Source organism: Natator depressus, chromosome 2 (genome assembly GCF_965152275.1).
Source record: "Natator depressus isolate rNatDep1 chromosome 2, rNatDep2.hap1, whole genome shotgun sequence".
Lineage (NCBI taxonomy): Eukaryota > Metazoa > Chordata > Testudines > Cheloniidae > Natator > Natator depressus.
In genome coordinates this window covers 71,812,206-71,836,750 of record NC_134235.1, presented here as the reverse complement: position 1 = coordinate 71,836,750, position 24,545 = coordinate 71,812,206, and the positions used below count along the sequence as shown (strand labels likewise).

Sequence of the window (24,545 nt, the reverse complement as noted above, 5' to 3'; positions counted from 1 at the left end):
GAGGTGACAGAAACATTGCAGTCTTTGAAAGAACTGTACTTCCTGAGTAGGCTGAGTAAGTATCTGGGAGTCCTTGCTAGTGCTCAATGGTGAATCATCAGACACCATTTTATTCTCTGATTGGAGAGCCTGCAGTGTTTGAAGACAGCTGCTCGAAAACGTTTTGTGAACAACCTACTGGGCAGACCATACAGCTGGGGAATTAGCTCAAATGGTAGAGCGCTCGCTTAGCATGTGAGAGGTAGCGGGATCGATGCCCGCATTCTCCATAAACATTTTTTTTGGCTGTGTCAGGGAAGGGAGCAAATAGCAATTAATTACAAAACTTCTTTTCTTTACTCTTCCATATTCTTGTATGTGATGTTTTTTGTTTTAATTTGCATTTCTTATTTCTCAAGACTTGTATGTGCAACAAACAGAAGAAAATGCAATTAATATTTATTTGTCTGAATGAAGAAGTCTCATACACAAACAAAGCTATTAAAACACAATTAATTACTTGATTTTTATTATTGGGAAATCAATTAATACAAAACGATTTGTCCCATTGATTATTTAATAAAAATAACTCTAAAACGTAATCAGAACTCTTAAAACGATTACACATTCTGGGAACTACAGGCCAGTCAGCCTCACCTCAGTCCCTGGAAAAATCATGGAGCAGGTCCTCAAGGAATCAATCCTGAAGCACTTACACGAGAGGAAAGTGATCAGGAACAGTCAGCATGGATTCACCAAGGGAAGGTCATGCCTGACTAATCTAATCGCCTTCTATGATGAGATTACTGATTCTGTGGATGAAGGGAAAGCAGTGGATGTATTGTTTCTTGACTTTAGCAAAGCTTTTGACACGGTCTCCCACAGTATTCTTGTCAGCAAGTTAAAGAAGTATGGGCTGGATGAATGTACTATAAGGTGGGTAGAAAGTTGGCTAGATTGTCGGGCTCCATGTCTAGTTGGCAGCCGGTGTCAAGTGGAGTGCCCCAGGGGTCGGTCCTGGGGCCGGTTTTGTTCAATATCTTCATAAATGATCTGGAGGATGGTGTGGATTGCACTCTCAGCAAATTTGCGGATGATACTAAACTGGGAGGAGTGGTAGATACGTTGGAGGGCAGAGATAGGATACAGAGGGACCTAGACAAATTGGAGGATTGGGCCAAAAGAAACCTGATGAGGTTCAATAAGGATAAGTGCAGGGTCCTGCACTTAGGACGGAAGAACCCAATGCACAGCTACAGACTAGGGACCGAATGGCTAGGCAGCAGTTCTGCGGAAAAGGACCTAGGGGTTACAGTGGACGAGAAGCTGGATATGAGTCAGCAGTGTGCCCTTGTTGCCAAGAAGGCCAATGGCATTTTGGGATGTATAAGTAGGGGCATAGCGAGCAGATCGAGGGACGTGATTGTTCCCCTCTATTCGACATTGGTGAGGCCTCATCTGGAGTACTGTGTCCAGTTTTGGGCCCCACACTACAAGAAGGATGTGGATAAATTGGAGAGAGTCCAGCGAAGGGCAACAAAAATGATTAGGGGTCTGGAACACATGACTTATGAGGAGAGGCTGAGGGAACTGGGATTGTTTAGTCTGCAGAAGAGAAGAATGAGGGGGGATTTGATAGCTGCTTTCAACTACCTGAGAGGTGGTTCCAAAGAGGATGGTTCTAGACTATTCTCAGTGGTAGAAGATGACAGGACAAGGAGTAATGGTCTCAAGTTGCAGTGGGGGAGGTTTAGGTTGGATATTAGGAAAAACTTTTTCACTAGGAGGGTGGTGAAACACTGGAATGCGTTACCTAGGGAGGTGGTAGAATCTCCTTCCTTGGAAGTTTTTAAGGTCAGGCTTGACAAAGCCCTGGTTGGGATGATTTGATTGGGGATTGGTCCTGCTTTGAGCAGGGGGTTGGACTAGATGACCTCCTGAGGTCCCTTCCAACCCTGATATTCTATGATTCTATATCCCGAAAACCTTCTTTTCTGCTGTTCTCATCTTTCCCCCATGGCTTAATTCCAAAATGAAATACTAAACACTGCAGTTGTAAAGAAATAAATGAATAATATTAAAAACCTTTACTGCCTTCTGTTTGGAAGCTAGATAAAAGGTACATTTTTTCTGTTGTGAGTAGAAAGACCAACACAACAGCAATAACACTGAAATTATGTACAGTTGAAATATGAACTATTCCAGTAGAATATCATATACTGGAGAAGATAACCACAAAAACTGTGTGCAACTGCTTTGGCATACTTCTGCAAAAAGGGGAATTAGCTCATAGGGTAGCCTACTTGCTTAGCATATGGGAAATAGTAGGATTGATACTCATGTTTTCCTGTATGCATTTTGACTGGATTATTTATTCTAAAACTGAAAATCCGTAAAAGAATATAAACACTTTTAACATTAGCTTTATTCAAAGTAAAAACTTTATTTGATAATGACGCAGTCACATGCAACTAGCAGAATTTCTATATTTCTTCCTTCATACTGGGGAGGGGGACAAAAATATAACTGTAAAACAAGAACCAATACACATCTTTGGTATATACCCTAAATTAAGACTAATCATTAACAGGAGCAATGAAAAGCTGTTTTGAATTTGTTTCAGTCCTGATGTAAAGGATTTGTATCTACACTGTACTCTGATTTCTCTTTGAACGTCTGATTTTTATACGTCATAACATGCTCCTGTAAAATTGTTCCGGTGCCAACACAAAAAAAAATATTTATGCATATAGACATTATTACAATATGAGTGATTAAACAGCCCATCATTTCAATTAAATTCCGCTAAACTAAATAGTTAGCTTTTGAGTTTTTATTTGGCCGATAAACTCCGGTTTCATCAAACAACTTGGTAAACGCTAACCCTCTACAACCTTTGTCCAGCTAATCTGCTCCTGTTTAAATGTACCAGTTCTCAGCACTGTCACCTTTTGAAAAGTGACCATTTCAGGAATGACAAAGAGTCCGGTGGCACCTTAAAGACTAACAGATTTATTTGGGCATAAGCTTTTGTGGGTAAAAAACCACTTCTTCAGGTGCATTTCAGGAATGGTAACTTCATTTACATGCTTGTTTTATCTCTCACTGTATAAAAAACTACACAGAATTTTTGTTAAGATTGTAAGGATATGTCTACACGACAAAGTTAAGTCGACTTAAGTTACATCAATGTACAGGCACCACTGTAATTAAATTGCTGTGGTGTGTCCACACTATGCTCCTTCTGTCAGCAGAGTACACAAAACTGTATGTTTTATAATATACAGTACACAAAACTGTATAGTGTAGACATGGTCTAAGATTCACTTACAGCCAGAGATTTTTCAGTATTAGTTTACCCACCCAAATCCAACATGAATGGAAGATCAGACAGTGATAAAGACAGAATCACACATGATCTCTTTTTGAATGATGCATCTGACTATACTTGCATCACTAAGGTCATGTGTACACTACACAGTTTTGTTCACATCAGGCAGCTTACGTTGACCCAACAATGGAGATGTACACATTGTAGTGCTCCTCCCGCCATTTTAACTCGCTTGCTACACCAACATAATAAACTATTAGAAGTTAGAGCAACACAGTGTCAGTTGTTACCCCAAAATCTCTGTTATGGAATAATAAGGAGGTGACATATAAATAACAGGTTTGATGCCTACCAGCATCTATCAACTGGGAGACTTAGAAATCTGTGTGCCTTCTGCCTGTGTTGCATTGAAATAAAGGATAGAGAGAATGTAACCTGAAACAGAAAGAAGATTTACTAAGGGATAGTTGCAACTGGGGGTGGGGGGGGGAGGGGGACAGGTCCACTGAGGGGGATCACTACAAATACCCAAGAATAAATTCCAGCAAGGGGCATAGAGCCCAGACCTTAAACGGTCCCTCGGTTAAACTATTAAGTACCCAAAAAACAATTACTTTCTCTCTTTCACTGTAGAGGGAGGTCACCGGCAGCTGATGGACCATCTCAGAGTCTAAGGAACATCAGAGGATCTGGCTCTCTACCGCCGAAACAGGAGATCAACAGATCTGGGTTGATGGCAAAGTCTTCACTGGATCCTTTGATAGAATACAGGAATCAGATATCAGGTAAGTATCAAAGTCCTTGGCAGGTATTAGTGACTGAAGTCTTGATCCGATGCCTGTGCAAAGAAACTGGACATGGCTGCCTCAATGGTGGACAGCCCCTGTGTCACCGCAGACAGTTCCTTATATGCTCTATGTGGCACAAATTCCTGAGGCACACTCTGGCAGACACTGCCCCCAACGCATTCCAGCCAGCTCTCAGTCCCTCAAGTTCTGGCAGGAAACAGAGTTTTGGTGGGAAAATGCCATGAAGAAAGGATACCAAGATGGAGTTCAAACCTTTCCTACAACATGCCCCATCTTGAATTCTTAGACTTCCATTTTGAATTGCAGCAACATTTATTATAATACATACCAAAAGTATAACCATACACCAATAACACCTTACACAGGGTAAACTCTGCATTGCTTATGTTCCACTAAGTGGCCTCCAGGAGATATCTCACAATGCCCACCATGGCCACTGTTCTGAACTGCATCCAGATAGACAGGTGAATACCCCTCCCCTCTTAAAGTCCCAGGAAGTTTTGAACTTGCTTTTTCTGTTTGCTTGGTGTGGCAAGCTCACATAGCAACAGCCTGGTGAAACGAATAGTACAGGCATCAAAATTAGAAACTAGTAATGAACGGAAGTGACATTTTCCCCCCTGAACTGCTTTGTTGTTCCATTCCTCCTGACTTTTCAGAACTAATCTTATGACACAACGCTTATTTCCATTAATTTTGCATTTATTCCCTTTTGTGAAAGCATTCCATTCCAGGAGAGTGGAAATTTGTGCTGTCCCATTGTAATTGCCAATGCTATGTCCTCTAATGGGGATGTGGAAAGTAACTTTAACATTTGTCTTATACCCTTTTGTCAAGGTTCCTTCCCCACTCTGAACTCTAGGGTAAGATGTGGGGACCTGCATGAAAGACCCCCTAAGCTTATTCTTACCAGCTTAGGTTAAAAACTTCCGCAAGGTACAGACTTTGCCTTGTCCTTGAAAAGAATGCTGCCACCACCAAGCGTTTTAAACAAAGAACAGGGAAAGAGACTTGGAGATGTCTTCCCCCAAACTATCCCCCCAAACCCTATACCCCCTTTGCTGGGGAAGGCTTGATAAGAACCGTCACCAGTTGGTACAGGTGAGCACAGACCCAAACGCTTGGATCTTAAGAACAATGAAAAATCAATCAGGTTCTTAAAAGAATTTTATTTAAAGAAAAGGTAAAAGAATCACCTCTGTAAAATCAGGATGGTAAATACTTTACAGGGTAATCAGATTCAAAACATAGAGACTCCCTCTAGGCAAAACCTTAAGTTACAAAAAGACACAAAAGCAGGAATATACATTCCCTCCAGCACAGCTTATTTTACAAGCCATTAAACAAAAGAAAATCTAACACATTTTCCAGCTAGATTACTTACTAACTTTTCAGGAGTTGTAAGGTTGAATTCCTGATCTGTTCCCAATAAAAGCATCACACAGACAGCCCAAACCCTTTGTTCTCCCCCGGTCCAGATTTAAAAGTATCTTGTCCCCTCATTGGTCATTTTGGGTCAGGTGCCAGCAAGGTTATCTTAGCTTCTTAACCCTTTACAGGTGAAAGGGTTTTGCTTCTGGCCAGGAGGGATTTTATAGTACTGTATACAGAAAGGTGGTTACCCTTCCCTTTATATTTGACACCTTTTTACTACTTTATGCATAAAGGAGCCTGAATAAGGTTTTCTTGCTTATTATTGATATTAGGAATGTCAGATCTTGGACAGACGAGACTGCTCTTTCATTGCTGTGCATTCCATTCTCCATTTACAGCTAGGTTTAATCACCCACATGGAAGGGTAGCATAAAGACATCTTAATAAATTGGAGTGAACATTGGATTAATTGAAAACATAACACTATTCCTTTATGGAGACTTCACATGAACATAAATTCTCAATCTGTTAGAGCAACCATTTGTGGAGATACTTATGCCTTTCTCTTCCCAGTTTTCCCCTTTCTACTGTATATTTTAGGATTGATGTTTGTGATGGGAAAGCATTAGTTCATATAGGGAAAGATCCAATCCTATAATCAGAACCTTCACTAAAGAACAGCTTTCAAATACAATTCTAAAATGTTTCTATAATTTTATTGACCTAGTTACTAATGTGGGACTTGAGAGGTTCTCACCCATCTGTTTGTGTTCACACGTAAGGTGTTACCAATTATTGTGTACTAAGAATAAATTCTTCAAATAGATCTGGTACTTATGTGTACGATCACATAGAAACTTTAAGAGCCACCTCAAAGTAGCATGCAGTGATCTGGAAATTTATTCCCCCGCTCCAGAGAATTTCCAATTTGCTTCCTTCACAGAATAGGGACATTTGAGCAAAAGCTTAAGAGTCAAACAAGTGGGAAGCTGCTACCTCTTTCTTCTAAAGATATTCTTTATAACAGTAAGGATTGGAGAGGAATTATTTTCAGGATAATACATTGATTATGAATGCTGTGAATATAAAAACATAGGCTGAAGATCAGGAAAAGGTTTCTGACAACTTGATTAGACTCCAGCTTAATTTCCCAAAGGAAGTACTATAAGCCTTACTTGCTATTTTTGAAATGGGGGACAAAAATATCAGCAAATGGAGAGTGGGAAATGCTGCTGAATTGAAAGGGAGCTGAAGTTCAAAAGTTGGAAAACACCACATGATTAATTAGTGTTTTGTATTTATTTCAGGGAAAGAAACTCTCCTGTCAGTGTTTTTGAGAGGCATGTTTCAACATCCATTTTAAATTTGTTGTAGGTAAAATGTAGCTTTAGGTTGTAAGCAAATGGAGCCTGCTATTTCTGTATAATTCTTTCTGTTCTTGAAGACTGATCTTTACTTTAGGGATTTCTCCTCCAACAGCAGTAACCAGGCATGTTCTGTTTTAATTCAAGTTTTATCAAAATAGCTTTTCATTATTCCTCCTTCCTGGAGAAACCTAACGGAGGAATTGCCGTTGGACCAGTCATCAATTTAGTTCTTCTCTGATCAAGACCAGTACCAGATGCTTAAAGGAAAAGAGCAAGAAAACATGTTGTGGACAACTTGTAATAAACATCGAAGTTTCTTCCTAACACTTATGAATCACAGGTTGGTTTGTGGTCTGAAGAATAAAGTTTAATGGCTTTAGGCACCCCCCCCGCCTCTTTTAAAATCTTTAATTCATATTAGTGTCTTATCCTAGTAAGCTCTTAGCCTCTGCCATAATGTGTTCTATAAGTTAGTAACACTCATTTCTGAATCCTCTCTAGGTATGCTGTATTATTTGACAGGGTGAACCAGAACTGAACTCAGTATTCCAAATGTGGTGTACCATGACTTCAATGAGTTGACATTTGTGGTAGTATTTTCTGTTCCATTCCTTATGCAGCCTACCCCCTTGTTCAGTTTGACTGCTGCTCCACAGAGACCAGAATTTTTCATTGAACTAAAGACACCCACAACTTTCTTCTTAGTGGTTAATTTAGAACCCAGCAGCCTGTATAAATATTTCACATTATTCCTTCTAACATACATTCCCAGGCATATCAGCATTAGTTTTTGTGTGCCTAGCTTAAGTGCTACTGCTGACTAACAGTTGTCATTTACAAGTCCTTGCTATTTACCCCCTTTCCAATAACATAGTACTGCAGAACACTCGAATACTTTGCTTACTTTTTTTACTGTACTGAATGTTGACTAATTCAATACAGTAGGATTAAATGATCAGTTTCTAATGTATTGAACTTTATTCATCTTTAGCTTGTTTTCAAGAGAAACTTTCTTTTGTCATGTTCAAACACTCTTGATCTCATTTACATGTAGAGAAGCTGTGCATAATCTGAAACAGTGTGAGAACTGACCTTATGTTCTGAGAGCAGACGAGGAGCATAATTAAATAGCCAAAGGCCACTTTTCCACATTTATAAAATGTCTGTAGTATTAGTGTTATGCCTACATGCTGCATCCTCTGATTTAAATTCCCACCCCAACAGAAGAGAGAAAATGACCGGGAAGATAGTCTGAGCTGTCCTATGAATTATAAATCTTACAGCAATACGGGTTTACTGTAGGAAAATGACCTAATGTGAAACTTGGACTTCCTTGTAGCTTGTTATGGTAAATGTTTAAGTTGAAAGCAGAAAGACATCTTTTAACAGCAATTACAAACATTGATGGGAGGAAGCAGTAATCTGAAGGAAAAGGAAAAATGGTTACTTGGTCTTTTAAACTGCCAGAAAACAAAATGAAGTCTGTTTGCAGTTGCTGGACACGGGGGTGAAGTGTTCACCAAGATTTAGCTTCACTTTTTGAAATGCATAGAAAGGCAAATAAGCTATTAATAAAACCAGTGGATTTTAATTTTGAAAAGTCACAAGCACTAATCTCTCTGTAGTAAAAATACTACAGCATAATCTGCACTGATTTCAAATTGCATTTATATCAAAAAGCAGTAGTTCTAGATGAATTTTGACATTTGGGCTTTAAAATGCATAAAAACTGTGAGCTTGTTTTACCAAGCATTTTACTGAAAATACACGAAATATTAGTAACCCATTTTATTGAAACAAATATAGCGGTGTTTAATTTAATATTTTTGCAGTCCTTCAGAGAATCTAGTTATTTACAGTGCCGACAGTGGTGTTCACCAACAGGTCACCATCATGAATTTTGCCACGGAGAATAATATTCTTAAACGTGATTCAGGTCTCAAGGGAAGTACGTGGAAAAAAACAGTAAAACTCTGCTGTTAAGTTTGCTGTAATGAAATGCTATCTAACAGTCTTTCCAGTAACAGTCAAGAAGTCATCATCAGCCAAGGCACGAAGTGCTTCTTCAAACATTTCTTTAGTGACAGCCTTAAAGAAAAGAGAAAAGTCTGAGAACATATACAAAAGGCTATGTTACAAAGCCCCCAAGAAAAATCATGGGATTCTGCTTGTCTCACCAACTTCCATGTAAGTTTGGCAGGTTTTAGGTAAAAGTTTTTGTCTTTTTAAGCTATGAAATTCATCCTGGAATGCAACAGTTAAAGTGGATTCTTTCTGGCTTGTGCATCCTCAATGGTAATAAGAGATTCTGCGATCATGGCTTATGATTTTGTTGATGTGCAAACCAGAATAGACACCTATAGCTGACAAGAATAATCAGCTTATTTTTGTCAGCAGGACAAGCATGTAAGTAATCAAGATCTCTTCTATTCCACAGGTGGAACTTATGTCTATGAAGGAAACACTAACTGATACCAGAATTAAGCTAGTTAATCAGGAACACCTGATGACCAACTGACTAGCAGGCTAATCTTATGCCTGCTGAGGTGTCAGGTGGACAGCAAGTAAATAGATTCCAAGGCCAGAAGGGTCCACTGTAAACACTGATTACCTCTATAACAAACGGCATACGTACAATTTCTAGAGCGTATCTTTTAGAAAAACATCCAACCTTGATTTAAAAATTGTCCAACTTCCATTAGATCATATTATATCTTTCTCTGCTAGATTGAAGAGCCCATACTTAGTATTTATTCCCCATGTAGATACTTAGACTACAGTCAACTTACCCCTTAACTTTCTCTTTGTTAAGCTACATAGACTGAACTCTGAGTATCACTTTAAGGCATGTTTTCTAACCCTTTAATCATTCTCAGGGGTCTTCTCTGAACCCCCTTTAATTTATCAACATCCTTCTTGAACTGTGGGCACCGGAACTGGACAAGTATTCCAGCAGCAGTTACACGAGTGCCAAACACAGAGGTAAAGTAACCTCTCCACTGTTACTCGAGATTTCCATTTAGTTTTCCTATTCAACTGAGATACAACTATAATCGGTGCTGAGGACCCTGCTGAGTACACAGAACATCCCCCAGGAGATGGAAAAGTTTTTAAAAAAAATCAAAGTAGTATACAAAGAAAGCAGAAACGTACTGCGTCAGACTGTGCATGGAGATCATCAAAAAGCTGTTGGTATTTTAGAGCTGGTGTTTTGCCCTTTGACTGGATAAGCTTCTTCAAGGCTTGAGCCAGCTCCTCCTTACGTTTACGGGCCGTGGCACTTATCCCTTGGAAAAAAGGACAGAGAATTTACAAAGGATATAATGTTGACTGTCATTTCTGCTTTAAATATGAGAATGTCAACATTAGAAACTGAATTCTTTGTAGCCGAAAGAGGGCTAACAATATAGGCTGCTGTATCAACTGTTCACCTTAGGTATTAGCTATGTTTGGGGAAAGTTTTGCAGATTTCAAGTAAAGTTTTTCAATTAAAAATCGGATTTCATTGTAAAATGAATATACTGACTTTGAAATTAGATCCAGGTTTGACATTTATTACCTGGATTGCTCAATATCCAATCTGAAGCATTTACAAATCCACAAACCAATCACTGAGAATAACATCACCAAACTGAAATAGCATATAGTTTTCTCAAGCCAGACCCATTAGATACTAATTTATCCTTACGTGAGCACAAACCTGTAGTGAGAATGGATATGTCCACAATGCCAGTTCTTGGATCAGTAGCAGACTGTTTCAGAGCTTCCCGATGGAGTCGTTTTGCTTCTTCGACATCAATTGTTTCAACCTTGTCGGAAAAACGTACTTTAGCATGAGCTTCTGCCAGATGGATCAAAAACTCAGGCTGTCTGGGATATACAGAAACCATTCCTCTACCACTGCCAATCTTTTTCATGTCCACATAAGCCTGAAGGAGAAGGAAGGGGGGAATGTTTTATGTATGAGTAATTCACAGATGTATTATGTAGGATGTATCCAGACTCCATCCTTCAGAGGATTATCAGCCTGGAAAAAAAATTCCAAATATCGTGTATCCCCTTAAACATAAATGCCATATACATCTTCACTATTTCCCTTACCATGACTGACATCTACCACAGCTAGTAGGTTTCTCCTTGTGCTTGATCCTGTACAAAGCCATAATAAACTGGGCAGATTATTCCTGCACCCTACACAGTATCTTTGGGGATCATTGTATTAAATTGATGAATGTTAAACTCTTCCAGAGAAGTTCCACTCCTGGTGGTGGTTTGCATAGACTGGGTCAGGCTGTGTTATCCAGGAAACAAAGGAAGGGCTTTGGTATAAAAGGATGAGCATGACTCATGGCCTTCGTTTTGATTCAGCAAATGGACATAACTCACTGCCCAAGGGGAGGCCCCACCTCTTTGCGGAAAGGTGGAAGGGAGGTGGGCCCATCAGCCTCCCCATTTGGAAAATTAGTGACCTTTAGTGGGAATTTAAATCTGTTTATTGTTTCTGTTTTCTCTAGAATGCTTTTGCCCTGTGGATAAATATTTGTTTGGAAGAGCTGTGGGATGACAGGTAACAATCACTATTATTGTCCTCCGAGAAAGCAATGCACGCTTGCTGGGGATATCAGAGTGGATGGCAGGGAGCTGTGCAGCCTTAAATATCCCTGTCAGAAGGGTCCCTATACAGAGACAGGTGATGGCTGGAGACTTGACTGGGTATTTCCAGAGTGAATCATGGAGGGGGAAATACAGCTGCATTTACCATGAAACTGAGACAGTTATTAATGTTAAATCTGGTCTCAAACCACAAAAGAATATGTGGAACGCTAAAGCCTATCACTACTATCTGTACAGGTATATCTACACAAAAGCATGAGAAAGTTCAAGTTCTACTGAAATTATGTGATGGTTCTGTAAGAGTATGGGAAACCTGCTCAGGGACAGACTGGTTTGCACAGAATGACTTCTATGCAGGATTAAAAGGAAGGAGAATAGTCAATACAGAATATATATTTTAAAAAGATTTCAAGAGCCTAATAAAGGAAATGGTTTACGCAGTTCTGGTACATCTTATCCCCCAGGAAGATTTCCCCCCCCCCTTCTTTTTAAATCACATACTTTAAATTTCACATCCACAACTTTTTACCTCAATAAGGGCCTGACTTGCATCTTCACTTAGTCTAGGATTAACATAGGTACGAGCATACACAATGTAATCCCTCAATACTGCTATGTCCATGTACTCTTCTTCCACCTGCTCTTCACTTTGGTAGAACAGCGCAACCAAGTGGTGAGCAAGACGTCTGCCGTAGGCTTCATCTCGCGGGTCCAACATTAGAAAGATCAGATCAAATCTGCATGGAATAAAGATTCAATACTTAGTGCATAAACTTTTTCCACCATTTACACTACTTGGTTTCATGATTTTGATCAACCAAGTGAAGCTGTCTGAAATCTAAAATCTGACATTTTATTAGTTACATCATGAGTACCGGATACTCTCAGGATGTAAAAAAGGAGGAAAAAAAAATGTCATTTTGCTTTCAGTCTACAGAGCTGAGTATTTGAAGGCAGAATGTTTTCAGAGGGCTTCCAACTGTGGAATTTTCTCCCATCATTCGCCTAAGAATGTCTGAAGGCTGGGACCTTCCACGCATAGCGTAAACGTCATTTATTCAAGCTTCTGCCTGATGAGGTGATGGAGTCTACATATGCTTCCAGTTTGATCTTGAGGGGGAATGTATTTACATGTATTTGAAGTCTGTCTACTTAATGTATTGAATAATTCCTGGGTGCAACTGTATTCTGAGAAGGATGCGATAGGCATATTTTTAGTCAGATTTCAAAAGATGACAACTACCTGTAATTTATTAAATTAATGGAATTAGACACTCAATCATCCATAGTTACTTATTTTCTACACTGCCTAAAAGAGTTCTAGGTGCCTCACGGTATGAGGCATGGTACATATTTTGAGAGGTTAAAAATCTTAATTTATCATCAATAGGCTCAGGCCTATAAAAAACAGAAAATAGGGTGACACTTGACATTAAGAATACAAACCATACACTTGTATACTATTATATTTGGCTTCCTAATTTGTAAAGCATGCAATGGCTGAAAGACTCATTTTTATGCTCTTCTGAAGATATGATGCCTCTATCATTGTTCATGAAACACTTACTCCAGCTACTAACACAGCTTGACAGGAAGAAAAGACAACTCAGGGTATGTCTACACTGGAGCTGAGGTGTAACTTCCAGCTTGGGTAGACATACCCAGGTTAGCTCTGAGTTAGTGCTATAAAAAAGGAAGTGTTGCTGCCCTGGCAGAACTGGCTAGCTGCCTGTGTACGCACTGAAGAGTTTCAGATGGGATCATGTCTGGAGCACCTATCCTGTCCCACTGCTTGCACTGATGTGGCTACACTTCTATTTTTAGCACTGTGGCTTGATGACCATTACAGCAGGTATATCTACTTGAGCTGGAAATTACACTCCACCTCCAGAGTAGATACATGTCCTTAGAACTAAATGTAAAATACTCGATTTGAAAATCCCAGTGCCTGCGCAGTGACAAAATCTTGAAGCAAACAGAACAATGGACACAACAAAACCTTAGAGACGCTGCCAAATCCCATTATTCAATACCAAGCACTATACGCTAGAAACTGGTCAGCCATTTACAGTCCTCTGCTAGAGTATTAGTTAACAACATTACTTTTAAAGTAAATATGGAAAAAGCTTTCCCTTTCTACATTGCAAATGTCACCCCCAATCAACATGTTCCTGCACACCACACACACACACTTTTTATATTACATATACACACACACACAAAATAGGGAGAGAGAGAGTTGTTTTGTAAAAAACCAAGCAAGCATGCATCATGGAAACATAAGTCTAATTGTAATACCTGGATAACAACGTATGAGGAAGTTGGATGTTTTCAATAGTAGTCTTCTTTGGATTCCACTGCGACTCTATAGGGTTAGCGGCTGCTAGGACAGAGGTGCGAGCATTCAGTGGGCAAATAAGTCCAGCCTGTCAAAAGGAAACACATGTGAGAGCAAACAACCTTTCCTAGTGGAAGGAAGATTCCAGCAGCTATGTTAAGAGTCCCAAGACTTGCTTCTTCTAACAAGAAAGACTTTAAAGAATTAACTCTTGCTGGGTTCACCAAAAATGCTTTATAAAAAGGGTTCTCTAAATCAAGAGAAAACCACCTCATTACAAAAGCTTGGGTAAAAAATGGAACACGGTTATCTGGAAGGGGTATTACACGCAGTGTGCAGCCATATATGCTGAGTCTACAACATGCTGAATGTTATCACTGAAATACAGCTCCAACATCTATACTCTTACTCAACTTTGAGGTTGTATTTCTGTCAATAGTCTTCTCTCTAGTTCCTACATTACCTTTCCAATTGTACTGCAGTGTGTGTGGAGTCTGGCTGGGGGATGGCGGCGCAAGGACAATTGTCGGGGGGACGTGGACACAGGCGTTCGTGGGGGCACGGGGTGTGGCGGTTGGGGCATTGTGGTGGCAGTGAGGCTGGTTGATACTGGGCCTGGCAAATGGGCACAGACTGGTGGGACTGCATGGTTTTGCAGGGCAGCAGAGATCAAAACATTGAGCACAGCAATCAGGGCAGGCATTGTGGGATACTGGCAGAAGCCAGTTCTGTGACAAAGCAATCAGCCGTGTCTACACTGGCTCTTTGTCAACAATAAATGGAGGGGAAAAGACAGAAAAGTCTCTCGAAGGGGCGAAAGATTTTTGTCGCCAAAACTGGGTGTTTTTTGTGACAAAAGTCCCATTGTAGTGTGTACGCTCTTGCTGTTTTGTCGCCAACAGGCAGTTTTTAGTGACAAAACTTGGTAGTGTAGACAAGGCCTGAGTAAGCCTTATGCAAGTAGTTCTACTAACTTCAGCAGGATTGTTTGCTAACAATTTACTTGGCATGAGTAAAATTTTGCAGAATTTGGTTCTTGTTTTTGACACTAACAGCATTGGAGTTTTATATTAAGGGTTGTTCAACCATTCTGCCTCATGCTTGATCCTGATTACGTTCTGACATGGCTGTAGTTTAATCATTACGTACTTGATTTTGGTAATTAATTGATCTTTAAATATTCATGGTAAATAGGCCTAATGGCCTGTGATGGGATGTTAGATGGGGTGGGATCTGAGTTATCCAGGAAAGAATTTTCTGTAGTATCTGGCTGGTGAATCTTGCCCATATGCTCAGGGTTTAGCTGATCACCATATTTGGGGTCAGGAAGTAATTTTCCTCCAGGGCAGATTGGAAGATGCCCTGGAGGTTTTTCGCCTTCCTCTCTAGCATGGGGCATGGGTCACTTGCTGGAGGATACTCTGCTCCTTGAAGTCTTTAAACCACGATTTGAGGACTTCAATAGCTCAGACATAGGTGAGAGGTTTTTTGCAGGAGTGGGTGGGTGAGATTCTGTGGTCTGCGTTGTGCAGGAGGTCGGACTAGATGATCATAATGGTCCCTTCTGACCTTAGTATCTAAGGATCTATGAATTATCTTATTTCCTCATTAGGGCTCTCAATTAATCACAGTTAACTCATGTGATTAACTCAAAAAATTAATTGTGATTAATCCCAGTTTTAATTGTACTGTTAAACAACAGAATGCCAATTAAAATTTATTTAATGTTTTGGATGTTTTTCTACATTTTCATATACAGTGTATTCTGTGTTGTAACTCAAATCAAAGTGTACATTATTTTTGATTACAAATATTTGCACTGTAAAAATGATAACAAAAGGTAGTATTTTTCAAATCACCTCATACAAGTACTATAGTGCAATCTCTTTGTCGTGAAAGTGTAACTTACAAACGTAGATTTTTTTTTTGTTACATAACTGCACTCAAAAACAAAATGTAAAACTTCAGCGCCTACAAGTCCACTCAGTCCTACTTCTTGTTCAGCCAATTGCTAAGACAAACAAGTTTGTTTACATTTACGGGAGATAATGCTGCCCTCTTCTTATTTACATTGTCACCAGAAAGTGAGAACAAGCAGTTGCAGGGCACTTTTGTAGCCGGCATTGATGTGCCAGATATGCTAAACATTCGTATGTTCCTTCATGCTTCGGCCATAATCTTTTTAATCGTTTGACAGCCCTATTAATCATCTAACAGATATTAACTTGGGTCTAACCTTGGCAATAGAAAGAGTCTGTTGTTCCATTACTTCATGCAGTACTGATCTTGTGCTTTCATTCATTTTATCAAATTCATCAATGCAGCAAATGCCATTATCACGGAGAACCAGAGTACCTGTCTGCAGAACCAGCTGCCTTGTCTCTGGTCCTTCATTACATATGCAGAGAGGCCTACTGCACTAGAGCCCTTCCCAGATGTGTACTGGCCTCAAGGAACCAGGTTACAGACATATTGAAGCAGCTGTGATTTACTAGTGCCAGGATCACCACACAGAAGAATGTTGATCTTGGCACGAAAATTGCCTCTTCTGGTGTGACTGAAATCTCTTCTTGATCCCCCAAACAGCTGAAGCAGAATGCCCTATAAAAATAAGAATTTTTCCAAATCAGACACCAAAGTTCTTGATAATTACATGAGCCAATCTCTGACTGAGTGAACTGAAATATCAAATGAAAATTGTCTGAAATCATTAACAGAACACATGTAAAGCTGGAGTACTGTTTTCTGTCAAGTATCACTAAAAAGGGTCGTGGAGTTCTATCTTTGAAGCGTCAAAGATTTTCCAGGTCAAATCTGCTTAGATTACTTTTTAAATTAAACCGCAAGCTCTGCAAAGTCAATTTGGAATTTAAACACTGAGCTAGGTTCTTTCTGGATCTCTTATTAACAAAGACTCTACAGTTGGTGTGATGCTGTATAAAAGAAAGGTGACCATGTATGACCCCTGTTGCGCAATTCTGATAAATCTTGTACATGTGTCATGTAAGGTATCATTGGAAAAGTTATAGTCTGCTAAGTATGATTATCCTGTTTGTATGCATGTATCATCATTGCATATGAAGTTATGAAACTTAGCTGTGTGTTTGTATCTCAAACCTGTTGTGTTTCTGGGTAACACCCCCTAGACAGATTTACATCAAGGCTGGCCAGCCTGCTTGATGGCCCATTAAGGAGAATCAGCTCTTCTAGGGACCCCTCCTGAGATCCCTTCAGGCAGCACCTAGGTACTGAATGCCTCATGACTCAGCAAGGCACATGTGACTCAGGGCTCCCTGTTTGTACTAGTAACTTACCATGCATATGCAGGGTTACCATATTTCAAGTTCCCAAAACGAGGATAGTGGGGGCTTGGGGCCAGGAGGGGATGCAAGGGGATGGACCAATCAGCTGCAGATGCAGGCGAGGGACCCAATTGGGAAGCAGATCAATAGCGGCAGCTGCAGAACAGTCTGGATTGTAACAGCTCCATTCCTGCTGCACATACACAAATGACTTTTCTCTGCCTTGCCAGCATGGGCTCAAACCACATTATAGATTCAATTTTTACCCTGAATAATTTAAAATATTGTTTCCCCAAAGGGGCAGCGTGTACCAGACTCTAGCTGAGATCAATGCCAAATATATTATTAGCGAAAACACCAAATAATTTTAGAAGTAACATCCCAGACAGGAGGATGCTTAGAGCAGAGAACTGGAAACATAAGTCCATCCAAAGCAAAGTGAATAGCTTTCCATGGAGGTGCCTGTGTAGAATATTCAAAGTAAAATGAAGAAATCCTTGAATGGGCACAATTATCTACAACAATACAAATAGTACTGAAAAACAGATGGACTTATTTGGGGCAGCCGATAAAAGGCTACCTACACAAGCATTTCTTTGGCTACCCCAGGGCACGAGGGTTTTCTGGAGCGCTCTTTCAGCATTTCCACACGTTCCTCTGCAAACATTTTCTGCTTAGTTTCTTCATCAACACCATGCAAACGTTTTGAATCGGTTTTACGGTAACGAATGACATCAATGTGGGTTTTAATAGACCGATTTTACATTGCTCACTCTTGGATTAACTCGAATAGGAACTGCTCTGTAGATACCTAAAAAAACCCCCCACAGAATTACAATGCAGATATGAAATCAAAAATAAGCTTAGCTCAAACGCTGGAGGTTTAAGGGATTTATCTACATTTTTACTTTTCACTTCGATTTTCAGATTGGTTCTACAGAATTAGCCACATCACGGAGCAGCAATTCTCTAGAAAGCTTTCCAAAAGTTGAAATGCTTTGACCAGGCTATGCTTCTCCTGATGTCAATGTTACTTGTGCTTTTGTCATTGAGGCCCTGATCCTGCAAACACTTAAGCATGTGTTTACCTTTACTAACATGTCTCATGATTTCAGATGGGCCACTCATTGTAGTAAAGTTATGGCCTTAAGTTTTTACAGGATCATGACCTAAAGTGCATTGGAAAATCCTGCCCTTAGAGCCTAACTTTAGCCTGCTCGATTTTGGCTTGCACATATAAGAAGTTGACAATTGTGTTAGTGCACTGAAAGTCTAAACAACTTTTTAGTATCAACAATGAAGCAATCTTGTTTTGAAGCAGCAATGATTTTATGCTAGTAAGAGAAAAGTTTATTAAAAACTCTTTTAGTCTGATACTGCAAACAAACATGTAAATTTAAACATGAGTAGTACTATTTAAGTACATCGGACTGTTCACATGAGTAAAGTTAGGTACCTAGTTAGGCAACTGCAGTATCAGGATCATAATTTTCAGTGTTTGGTCTATAGCAATTTTTTAAAATTTAAATTAGACTAGTGACATTAAAGAAAGCACTTATAGTTAATTCATTATAAATTCTAACCTAAAGTTTCAAAAGCACAATTTTTAAATTAGTTTCATAAAGCCTCAACTCAATTTAAATTGCATTAATTGAAATAATTTCAACATGCTTCCTCATCTGTTCAAGAACTAAAAACTAAGTACATGTGAGCTTTTCAGAAGCTGTTCCATGATAAAGATGCTTGTTTCCCTTTGAAGTATAGGTTAAGAGATGTAATCATTAATTTTTAGAAATTGTATAATACAAACATGGCAAAAACATATACGCCTTTCTGTCTACACAGACAGTACCTATTGGCAGCTGTACTTACACTATTGTTGATTTTAGAAAGGGGAAAATATTCAGAACTCTAAAGGTATTTTACACCAAAACGAAGATATCACTGTATAAATCAGACAGTATTTCTGCTTCACAGTTTTCAGTCACCAATTATGATGTACTCAGTTAATATTCAACAGACACTATTCCAGACCAGGGTGGATAAAAATCAATGATTAAAAAAAATAAAATAAAATAAATAAAATCCGACTTTTTTGATCAAATGCTTTTTGAGGAAAAAGATAGTTTTAATGAAGATACATTATAGCTCAAAGATATCTTGTTATGGAATACGGATGATACATTCTAATTCTATAGTATGAGACGATATATTCATGTAATGTTTAAGAAATGTTTTGTAGATGAGTTCCAATAATTCATGGATTAGGGACCCAATTTTATGGGGTTCCACAGGCTTCTGTATAAATTATTTAGGTTAATCTTTCTATCTACCCAATGGGACACAGTGCTCAGTCTAGAAGATACCGTCAGAGATGCTTAGTTTTGCAGTTCTCAAACTGTGGATTTGTGTCTCCAGAGATAACATGCTTCCTAACAGCAAAAATATTTTTCAATAAATAATATATACAGGTGAGAAACAACAGACCTCAACTCTATTGTCCCTCTGCAAATTTGTGTACACAGAGTCAATCCCTTACTGCTCTCTAAAAGTGCAAAGTTTCAAAAAGTTCAATGAATAGAAGATTGCTGGGGGCGGAACAGATCTGGACAAGGAGAAGAAGTCTGGAGATAAATGTGAGAAGCAAGGGACATATGCTTGTTTTGTTAAAATATTGTATGTTTGCTGTTGAAGAAAAAAAATCCAGAATACTTAACGTTGTTGTTTTAGTTAAATAAAACAATTTAAATGTCTGTCTAGTGATGTTCTCCTAATACACCATGGCAAGAAAATCCTCCAAATATTAATGGATTAACCTGTTGAATTGGAGATAGTTTACCACCCAATGACTTCAAAAATATCTGCTTCAATTACCTTTGGTAAATGAAATAACCAAACAAACATTCATTTTCTGATACAACCTTAAAACTAATCTGAAAAGTTTTCAAAATAAATCAGTGTTTAAAAATGTATAGTGTGTACCTTCTAAAAATGAAACCTACATCTATCTCTGAGTTGTGAAGAATATGCATTAAGGTTATAACAACCAACAAGAATGCACTTTTATGTAAAAAACCATGATTAAATCGAGTCTTCTTGACTAGTGATTTAAATCATGATTTAAATCTATTTGATTTAAATCAAATCCTCCCTGATTGCTCCATAGCAAAAACTATGAGCAGCAGCAGAATCAGACTCTGGAGCTATTCGCAGGCAGAGGAGGGACTCAAAAGAAAGGCAAGGAAAAGAATTGCAAAGGCAGCCCCATGGTTGCAGTTGTAGCTAGGTATATAACAGATTTAAGACAGGCACAGAAAGACTGATAAAGATCCAGTGACCACTACTTTGTCATTCTGGGATTCAGCCTTGAACTTATTGTCTTTGGAAGCTGCCTGCTTCCTCCACACACCTACACGGCAGAGAGAAATAAGCTGGAGCACTGAGCAGGATCCATGGACTACAAACTGGGAGGAATTCCAGCAAAATCCCCCTTGTCAACAAATTTGGTGAGTGGAATGGGGAAGCCTTCTGAGCTTCTCATGGGAATTTGCCTTTGGAGAGCAGCAACTACTTCCTCCCTGAGCTCTTTGATATCTGTCTCTGGCTATGAAGCATCTGGTAAATACTTTAAGACCTTTATGTAATAAAATATATTTTATGTATACAAACTTCTGCATAAATGTTATACTATCTTTCTAGATATTTATAGAAGTGCTTAAGCACTGGGGTATGTAGCTATAAATACTGCTCCCTCATTGAGCAATAATCTTAAACAATTACATACTAATTTATGCTTAAGTAATGCAATTAAAAAAAAATTGAACTCAACTGGAAGAAAGCCTTTAAAAAAGGCCTGATGTTACCTGTGGATAGCAGATCAGCTGTCTGTATAGATTTGTGTCAAAAGATCTCAAATGGTCACAGTTTACGTTTAGAAATGGTTCCCCAACCATATTGATCTGCAAGATGTTTAAAAATGCCACTTTAAATCACCAGCATTTAAGTCTGAAAAACAAGTTAGTTTTAGCTGTATTACAGTATTACTTCCTCAAGTCGCTGCATATAGAGTGGTTCATTAAGATCCAAGCCAACATTCTCTTCCTCTTTGGCTAATAGATCAATAAAATGCTGAAGAAATCTCTGAATATTGAGAATAAGATAAAAAAAGTTATATTTAAGAGTGCCCAAAGGGACAGAGCTGTGATTTCACTGCTACACCATTCCTACACTGGATGACATTTTCATGGCTCAAATTACCTTCAAAAATTCTCTCTATGTTGCAGCTACTCAAAAACTCCCAAAGGGTAGGGATACCCCTAATGCATCCCCCTACAGGATATTTCTCTCATGCACACTACAAGTTCCTTAATTCCAACAATATATTTCAAATTTCACACAGTAAAGCATACCAATTACTTTGAAAAAGCCTTATCAAGCTATTATCCCTTTTTATCGAACTAATTTTTAATTTTATAAATACAGGTTAAAATCAATTTTGGGAACAGGATAACATGCTAAACATATTACCATTAAAAAAGTATATGAAATTTTACTGAGAATTTTAACCTCTATTACATCCTAATGCCTACAAACCTTACTCCTGAACCAAAATCTGAACATTGTACAGAACTTACTAACAGAATAAAAAGAGCTTTCCCAAAAAGCTTACCATCCAAGTAGAAGACAAGAGATAACAGATGGATACAGACAGGGACATACAAAGAAACAGGGTCACAGTATTGGTCAGTATGACAGGCAGTGGCCTCAGCACACCCGCAGCCGTTGTAAAAAGAGAGCCTTAAGAAGAGCTTTATAGATATTTACAGGGAACCCCTCCTGTAAGGGAGGAGCATGTAAGGGGCAGCATGGGAAAAAGCACAAAGATACTTATTTGAAAATTTAACAAATGGACGATAGAAGCGGTCCAACTGGAAAAGAAAGTAGACTTTCTCAATAGTTAATAAGAGTTGATGGGTCAAGGTGGGAATAAGCCATGACAGACCTTGAAAGTGAAGACCAAGTAGCTTATGCTCAATGCAACTGAGAAGGGGGAGCCAGTGAAGAGACGGAAAGAGAGGGGCAATCTCCTCAAAACAACATACTAGGAAAATATTTTTGGCAACATTCTGAACTGGCCTAAGCCTAACAAGATTTGATTTGTTAAGGCCAGAGAAAACGCTATTGCAGTAATCAAGAGGAGAGTTTTAGGCCAGGTCTACACTACAGACCTATACTGGTACAACTGCATTGCTCATGGCTGTGCTTTAATGACAAAAAGCTGCTTTTATTGTTCTTCCCAAGGTGTTAGCCCTGCAGAGGAAACATGGGTGAAAGTAAGTTAGACTCCATCTGTTCTTGTGCATCAGCTGCTTAGGCCTAGACTGTCAGGGATGTGAAAAAGCCACACTCCTGAGTGTAGCTAGGAAGACCCAACCCTGGGTGTAGATGCTGGCAGGTGGCAGCTACGGTCACTTGGGGAGTAGAGTTCCCTCAGCATAGATGGTGCCTATGCTACGGGCCAGGGTTACAGCAGCGCAGCTATGCCATACCAGTACTGTATAGTCATAAATGATCTGGAAAAAAGGGCTAAACAGTGAGGTGGCAACATTTACAGATGATACAAAACTACTCAAGATAGTTAAATTCCAAACAGACTGTGAAGAGCTACAAAAGGATCTCACAAAACTGGGTGACTGGGCAACAAAATGGCAGATGAGAGTCAATGTTGATAAACGCAAAGTAATGCACATTGGAAAACATAATTCCAACTATATATATAAAATGATGGGGTCTAAATTAGCTGTTACCACTCAAGAAAGAGATCTTGGAGTCATTGAGGATAGTTCTCTGAAAACGTCCACTCAATGTGCAGTGACAGTCAAAAAAGCTAATAAAATGTTGGGATTCATTAGGAAAAGGATAGATAAGACGACAAAATATTTTGCCGCTATATAAATCCATGGTACGCCCACATCTTGAATACTGCGTGCAGATGTGGTCACCCGATCTCAGAAAAGATATATCGGAATTGGAAAAAGTACAGAGAAGGGCAACAAAAATTATTAGGGGTATAGAACGGCTTCCATGAGGGAAGATTAATAAGACTGGGACTTTTCAACTTGGAAAAGAGACGACTAAGGGGGGATATGATTGAGGTCTATAAAATCACGACTGGTGTGGAGAAAGTAAATAAGGAAGTGTTATTTACTCCTTCTCATAACACAAGAACTAAGGATCACAAAATGAAATTAATAGGCAGCTGGTTTAAAACAAACAAAAGGAAGTATTTTTTCACACAACTGCACAGTCAACCCATGGATCTCATTGTCAGAGGATGTTGTGAAGGCCAAGACTATAACAGGGTTCAAAAAAGAACTAGGTAAGTTCATGGAGGATAGGTCCATAGATATCTACTAGCTAGGATGGGCAGGGATGGTGTCCCTAGCCTCTGTTTGCCAGAGGCTGGGAATGGGTGACAGGGGATGGATCACTTGATGATTACCTGTTCTGTTCATTCCCTCTAGGGCACATGGCACTGGCCACTATCAAGAGAGGACACTGGGCTACATGGACCTTGGTCTGACCCAGTATGGCCGTTATGTTCTCTGCACTGTGCGCATACCCTTGCTAAGCACCAAACAGAGAGCAAGGGGGGCTGCCCAGATTCCCCACTCCGGGCATTGCTTGGCCTGCCCAGGCCTTCCCGGCCGGACGCTCATCTCCTAGTGGAGTTTGCAGGGCTGCGGCCGCAGTCAGCTGCCCCCCGACCCAATCCCGATGCACCTCCACCCGGCAGGGAAAAACTGCACTTACGAGTCGGCGGGTTGCTGCCCCGCCCGCGCTTGCTGCCGCGGCGGCTCGGTGTGGAGGCCGGCGAGGACATGACGCTGCTTTACCGGCGGCTGCTGGTCCCTGCGCAGGTGGAGAGAGAAACTGAGGCAGAGCGACCCCCCCCCCCCGCCGGCCCGGAGCCCGCACCGAGCCCCCTCTCCCGCGAGCCCGCCAGCCCCGCGCCCGGAGCAGGCACCTGCTCTGAGCCGGGCCCTGAAAAGTTACAGCGAATTAACGGCACAACACGGAGCCGCCCTCTTCAGCGCCGCGAGCCCCCCGCCCGCCCCTCGATCCCCTTCGCGCGCAGATATTCGCGGGGGGGGCGGGGGGGGAGATGGCGGCGTCTCGCGCTCGTACCCCGCTTTTCTTCCGCAAGCACCTTCGGCCAGCCCGTGAACCCCGAGAAAATTCCGCGCCAAACCGGACACGTGGGTGGGCTCTCCCGGGTTTTCCTACCATTAGTTGCCCAGCAGAGCCCAACTCGGCCCAGAAAGGGGGATGAAACCAATCGTCTAGGTTCCCGGTACGGACGCTCGCACTCTAAGGGTTCCGTGAGCCTCTCTGCCGGGACAGAACAAACTCTGACAGGAGCCCGATTCT

At 40.1% G+C, this 24,545-nt stretch overlaps 1 pseudogene; it reads right to left on the bottom strand.

Moving 5' to 3' along the window:
* Nucleotides 1-5,520: 5,520 nt before the first annotated feature.
* Nucleotides 5,521-24,422, bottom strand: LOC141982383 (DNA replication licensing factor mcm4-B-like; annotated as a pseudogene).
* Between the last annotated feature and the right edge of the window lie 123 nt (nt 24,423-24,545).